The following is a 7,688-nucleotide window of genomic DNA, read 5'->3' as shown; positions in this document are numbered from 1 at the left end:
GTACTACGAAAAAATTATATCTATCTTTAACTAATATGTATAATATACTTTCATAGTGATTTTGTTTTATATAGTTAAAATATTAACCTATAAATTATTATTTTCGTATTTTTATAATATTGATATAAATATATCTATATGGAACTTCCCTTTAATGACATGTTATTTTAATGAAACATATTTAACAATTCATTATTCTATTATGAAATAAGTTTATTTCTCCATTATCAATTCCCTTTATCTGGTATAATCTTTTACTACTAACTGAGCATTTTATTTCTCCACTCTACCTTTTGCATTCAAATTCTTCTTAATCACCCATTTGTTTCTAATGGGATTTCTTCTAGTTGACAACTCCACTAGATCCCAAACTTCATTCTTGTCCAAGGATGTCATGTCTTCAACCATGACTTTTTTCCAAAGTTTTCCATCCTCTGAATTTACTGCCTCCCTAATAGTTCTAGGATCACCATAAATAATAAACAAAGAATTTTTTTAATGGAAATTGGGTGGTGTATACCTTTCTAGATGTTTTCTTCCTTGAACTGATCTCCTCAATATTGGAGTATGTGGTTCTTTTTCTTATGATTATTGTTCTTCTGTAGAGTCTAATTCATTATCCTTTAATTCAAACTCTACCTTCTTCAATTATTTCTCCCTTGATAATAATTCCTTTGACAACATCTTTGATTTCTTGAAATACCACATCTCAACTATACACAACCATATTTATATCCCATAAAGATATACTTCGTAGCTTTCTTATCTAGTTTACTCCTATTCTCCTTTGGAACATGAACATAATCATCATAGCCAAATGCCTTGATATGTTTAAGAGAGGGTATCTTAGCAACCCATACCGCATGTGGATTCTTGTCATCAAATGCTAATGAGGGTGATATATTTACAAATTAACACACAATTTCCATTGCCTTTGCCTAAAATTCCCATCCTAACACAATACCACTAAGCATGCTCCTTGCTTTCTCATTCAACCTCATGTTCATCCTTTTTATAACTCCATTTTGTTAAAGTGTGTATGTTTTAGTCTCCTGCCTTGTTATACCTCACTCATAAAATTCTTCGAATTCATTCTCGCATAATTCTCCACCATTATATGTCCTCAACATCTTCATTTTATTCTTTATATGCTTTTTCACAAGAGCCTCAAACTCTTTGAATTTGTCAAATACTTTAGATTTCTTACTAAGGAAATAAATCCATATAATCCTTGAGAAGTCATCTATAAATGAAACAGAGTACGCATATTTACCCAATGATGGAATCCACATAGATCCAAACACATCATTGTGTACCAACTATAATATTCCCTTTTCCCTAGTAGCACTAGAGAAGAATCTTACTTGATTTTTATTCCCATATAAATAATGTTCACATAAATAAAAATATAGAGAGAAATTAGACATACCTTATACATGCCATTACCATGTAGTACTCAAAGGCCCTTCTCTTCTATATGTCCCAATATTTGATTCCATAACATAGTCTTTTCTCTAGAGGTTATACGATTTTTTCCTTCTTCAGCCACACTCTCAAGAAAAACAAAACTATTTCACCCATCATTAATAGTGATTTCCAATAGGCTTATACATATTTCCAATTAGATTTCCCCTCAGCAATACCATTATTCCTCAAACCATCTCGCGAGTATCCTTTTCAAACACTATTTTAACACCTGCATCACTCATCTTGCTTACAAAAATCTAATTTCTAGCCAATTTTGGGCTGTGCAGAACACTAGGGAGTGTTCTAATCCTTCCACCCATGAGCTTCAACTTGAATTTTCCTCATCCTATTATTTTGGCTTGATACATCTTCTTGGAAAACATCACCACCATCATATCTTTCCCACTTGAAAAGCCACTCGCTTTGAGGAATCATATGAAAGGATAGCCTTGAGTTGACCAACCATGCCTCATGATCTACGTGTGTACTTGAAGAAGCCAAGTACACATACCCTCCTTCATCTGAGGAGGTTTTTGCTTCTATATAAGGGGCATCATTAGATCCATTCCATTTCTCTGCAATTTTGGATCTATAATCTTTCTTGTAATGCATTTATTTTCCACATCTCTAATATACCTTTATGAATTTTTTATATAGATTTAGATCTTCCTCTAGATTTAGATCTCCCACTTGAGGACTTATTTTCATTTCTATTTTGGGAGCATCCTCTTGCAGATGAGGAATCTATGTTCTGAATTTCTATGCTTTTCCATATAATCTCCTCAAATGACATGGATGAGTCTCTATCATCAAATCTTAAAGTAATAACATTACTACCTATTGCAACAACCAAACTATCCCATGGGTTTGATAAAGAACTCAATGGATGGATACACTTATCTTCATTTGAAATCTTAATATCATTGGATAATAGCTGACTTACAACAATATTAAAGGCATTTAGATGCTCTGTCACCAAGTCTACATTCTTCATCCTAATATTATATTGCTTTTTCCATAGGAACAATTTGTTCACCATGGACTTCGACTAATACAAAGTTCCTAACTTGTTCCACAATTCCTTTCTTATAGCTTCTCACGAAACATTTATTAATATTGAATCTGAGAGATATAGCTGTATTGTATTATTTTCCTTTCAATCCAACTTTGTCCAGTCTTCCATCGACATCCTCGTCGGTGCAATAGCTATATCTACTATGATCCATTAATATTTTCCCACCAATAAATATTCCATTTTGATCTTCCACGGCTCAAAAAATCTGCCCATTGAATTTATTGATCTCTATTTTCGAATTGATTTCCATTTCCTTTTTCCACAAGAATTAATTCCATAGATGTCTCATTGTAATAGGGTCTACCATGCCTGACCCAAACCCCTTAGCCACAAAGACTTCCCCTTGAAGAAAAAATCCACTGATATAAAGTGTAGGTTTTAACCATGTATAGTTAAATGTTGCAAACATATTCTTAATAATATGGAAAATATGCAGTGGCACACACATACATTAACATAAATATTCTACCCTGGAAACCAAAACTGAGAAAACCATAAATAATTTTTTCATTATAGTTCTTATTTACAATATTACAATACTATCTATCTATATATATATATATATATATATATATATATATATATATATGGATATAATGTAGTATCCATAAACTACCAATACATTTACCCTAAATGAGAATACAACCATATTTCTTGAGTAAAAACTACAAAACCATGGGCTAAACCACCGTTTTCCACAAAACTACTGAAAGTGAAAATCATCTGTCAAAAGTTGCCAAAAATAAAGGAAAAAACAACCAAAAAATTCATTTTTAACGACATTTCCCTTGAACCCTTATGTAGGGGGGCTTTCGCCCCCTTGTGAAGCTCCCGAATAGAGGGGGATTCCATCCCCCTAGGAACCCCCAGAGTAGAAGGGGATCCCCCCCTACAACTCCCTCTGTGACGCCCTCATTGTGCCCAACACAACATACAATACATGGGAATAGTTGTCCAATGATGAGTTTTCTAGAACAGTGTTAATGTGTTTCCATGTCACACATCAAATAGAGTCAGTCTAAAATAATAAAAAAATCATTCAATTTTAATTTTTCAAGTTTTCTTCACGTAAGGTCAATAAGGATGGTTTATCTTTTGAACAAAGAGAAGAAAATAAAAGATATCATTAAAAAAAAAGAAGTTGCTTATGTTCATCCTTTCAATTGATAGTACTATGGCTCAACTTCATTCAACATTTTATGGAATAAAATATAAACGTCATATGTCAAAGATATAATTGTTTTCCCCACATATCTCAATTACTTCCATTTTATCATTATTTTTATTATTCCTGCCATTTATATGTCTTTCATTTTCACAACTAAGTATTATTTTCATGATGAGTTACTTTACCTCATCTTCTATTTTTTACTAGTCATTTACATGAATATTTCCCACACTTAGTCATTTTCCAAGTTGTCTAGAACTATGCTTATTTACTTTACTTTTCACACTTGGCTTATTTTCCAATTTCCCACATCTCACCTTTGCATTATTAATATTTCTCATGTCATTTTTATTATAAGTTCCTTTGGAGTATCCCTTATGGCATGTGGCAACCAATTTTACATATCATTGGGTAACACTTGGAAGGCAATGACTTAGTGCAATGCTGAGGCATTGATGTGGTACAACTAAAAAACTACATTATGCATAAGCTATGAAATGTTTTTTTGTCTCTCTCTACTACATATACAAATAATATAAAGAGTTAGTTTATTGATAAATCATTATAAAAACCTCCCAAAATGCATGTAGGATGAGTACAGTGAATTTATAAATCAAAAGGTCAATATTAATGTGGATTAAATCAACAATTGTTGAGTTACTTCATGAAGATCAATAATATCTTAGTTATGAATTTGAAGAGGTCATAACTTGAGTTCATTATGTTCACTTTGGGAAAAGGAGAGCTCATTGAAAATATAGAAGAATGAAGAATATTTTGGGAGTGGTGTCCAAGGGTAAAATTATAGATATCATCCCAAAAACTAACATTCATGACCAATTTTGGGCCTATCAACAAAATATTTTTGAAAATGATTTATACAAAGGGAAATTTGGAATATTTAAAGTAGAACATGGCTTGGAAGATGAATTTGTAACTTCATATTTTTTTTTTAAATGGACAAATTTTTAGTTAACACCAAAAGGAAAAACCTAACTGTTAAGTAGTTAAGAAGATAAAGAAAATGTTATAAGGGTTATATAAAATCACATTTAAAAAGTAATTGGAGAGAGGATTCATTCCACAAGTCATCCTTTTGCAATGTTGTGATTGTTTTTTACCGTTTTTTAAGCAATTTCCTTTCCATTTCCTTAATGTTTGATCATCTAGCTTTATTAATTGTCTTATATATTTGTAAATATGTTCCCTAACTACGATTTCACTTTTTCATCTAGGTAACCTTATTTTATTTGGTTGATGGGATCCCAATCCTACTCCCTTAGGGATGAATTCATTTAATTTTATACTTAATTATTATGGTTTTGTATAGTGCTTTAGGCACTTACTTTATTCATAACTTAAAGGTTGTAAAATTATTCTTTGACCGTTGCAGAGAGCTATTTTCAAAAGTGTATGACATTTGTTGTTTTGATACTTTTATATGAGCAATGGAACCTTGTGAATGTTCTCCTTCAAATCTTTATGATCTTTGAATGAATGAAATAATTTTATAGTTATTTAAGTATATGGACCATTTCTCTATTTTTGGCTATTGATTTGCTTCAAATCTATTCTCTTCATAATGTATGAATGAATGTGTACCATGGAATGAACCATTAGATCATATCTATTCTAACATTATTATTTTATTTTCCTTTTAAAAACAACCAGTCCCCATAGATGAATGTGATGAATGATCATATTTCTATTCTTTGAGTTATTTTGAATATTTGAGTGAATAAAAAGAGGAGTATTGCCTCTATAAAAATGTAGAGGGAACTTGAACAAGGCCTCGAGAGGTTGACTCTTTTCCTTGACTACAAAAGACATCAATAAGTAGGAAAATATCATAACTTATATTACCATTATATCCAAGTTGAAGGATAGTTTCTTTCCCATGGACTACAAACATGTTCAATTTGGAGATATTGAGAACTTGCAGTGGAGAGATATAAGACTAAAAGAGTATACAAAGGAATTGTATTGAACTTCCATATATGTTTGTGTCATTGTGAGTATGAGAACCAAAGAGTATCGAGGTATGCAAATGGGCTTCCGTTTGCAATCCATGATGAGGTAAGCACATATAAGATAAATTTTCCCATTAGTAAATAGAAGAATAAAAGAGAGCACACAACAATAATAGAAGTAATGCTAATATAGGAAGAGTTAGTTAAGGTAACAAAGCAAGTAAGACATTGTGCACAAAGGACTTATGCAAAAATAAGGTTGATAAATAAGAGGAGAGCGTGACATCAGAAAGAAATAGAGGTATAATATGAGGTATAGTTGGAATATTAGCTGCTACAAGAGGAATAATTACCATTGCACATGTTGCTATGAAGGTTGTAAATTTTATAAATCCCTATGAAAGGAGAGGCATAGAGTAATGAGGCCATAATATAGTTATCCTTGGTGAAACATAAGGGGACAATACAAGTACAACGGTAGTAAAAGGATGAGAGAAATTTTATATTTTTAATTTAAAAAAAAAATATTAAAGGGTTTAATGGATTTTTATGATAGAGTGCATAAAGGAATTTGGATTTCACTCGATGTCATGTTAGTTTAGTGCAATGAAATTTGTATAGTTATTTGAGAAATTTTAATCCAAGAAGGGAGTTTAATTATATTTTATATTGAGAATTTGAATGATGCAAGGAAGAGGTACTTCATGTATGACTTGGAATTTTATATTTTGATACAAGAAATGAAGCATTAAAAACATAACTTGTTGTATAAAGAATTGCTTTTGTATGAAAATCATCAAGTTTTGAAGTTTATTAACAATCTATAGAGGTTCAAATACAAAGCACATAAGATGGGTAAAATTCTTGTGGAGTTATGCATTTGCATTGAAGGAAAATTTGGGAAAATATAATAAGATAGTTAATGTTGAGCCTCCAATTTGTTCTCTTTTTAACAAATTTATCTTCCCCTTTTCCACTCATTTTGTTACATATTTTCATCCTATTTCATCTTTCTATCAATTAAGAGTTACTTAGGTCATACAATTACATGAAAAAGGTAAAAGTCCATCATCAACTTAAAATCTATGTTTTTCTTTATGAAATTGGTTTAAATAGACTGTAGCTACTCAAATGTGCACTTTCTACAACTAACTTGATATTCTATAGCTAAATCCATAGTTCCATAGGTTTTCACATCCCAGAGATCAACCAAAGCACATGAGAAGTTGCCAAATGTCATCAATATGGAGGTCCACCTATTGGTTACAGATGGAAGCTCACAAGATAAGCATATGTCATTAGTCAAACTTGTGGTCAACATGGCTATGGCATACCTATTTTGCGCAAAGTATAAGTGGCAAGTTCTACAATCAAGTGAGCAATGTTAATCAACAAACAAGCGAGATCTAAGGATATAATGAGTAGGAGAACATTAAAGTTAAATATGATTAAGAATGATTTGGTTGTGTTTGAAAGAATAATAGAAATGTACCCATAGAAAGTGTCCATTCTAGAGTTGTCACCATATGAAGATGAAGAAGAATTGCCAAAAAAGATGAGTGAGTCACATTTTCAGATTACACATGCACAATTTCTTTCTTTTTGGTATATTTTTATTTTTCAATTTGAATATTATCTAGATGACACTGAAAATAGACTCATTTTGATTACAAAATAGTCTAGAAATTGTCTTAAGTAGTATAATTTTCAACCATAACAATATTATCAAAATCATGTTTTTTCAAACTAAAAAAATGCTACTATGTTACTGGTTTGATTTCCCTACTAATAAACAATATATACCAAAAAAAATTAATATAAATATTATATTTCCAATTATAACATAAACTATAATTAATAATAAACAATATATACCCAAAAAAATTAATATAAATATTATATTTCCAATTATAACATAAACTATAATTAATATTATATAAAATAGATAACATAATTTCTATAAATTATTATTAAAATCATTAATATGGTTAAAATAATAATAAATTCT

The sequence above is a fragment of the Pinus tabuliformis genome, chromosome J (assembly GCF_031772625.1).
Source record: "Pinus tabuliformis cultivar Carrire ecotype Pingquan chromosome J, CPIR1, whole genome shotgun sequence".
In the NCBI taxonomy this organism is placed as follows: domain Eukaryota; kingdom Viridiplantae; phylum Streptophyta; class Pinopsida; order Pinales; family Pinaceae; genus Pinus; species Pinus tabuliformis.
This window is presented reverse-complemented; position numbering follows the sequence as displayed.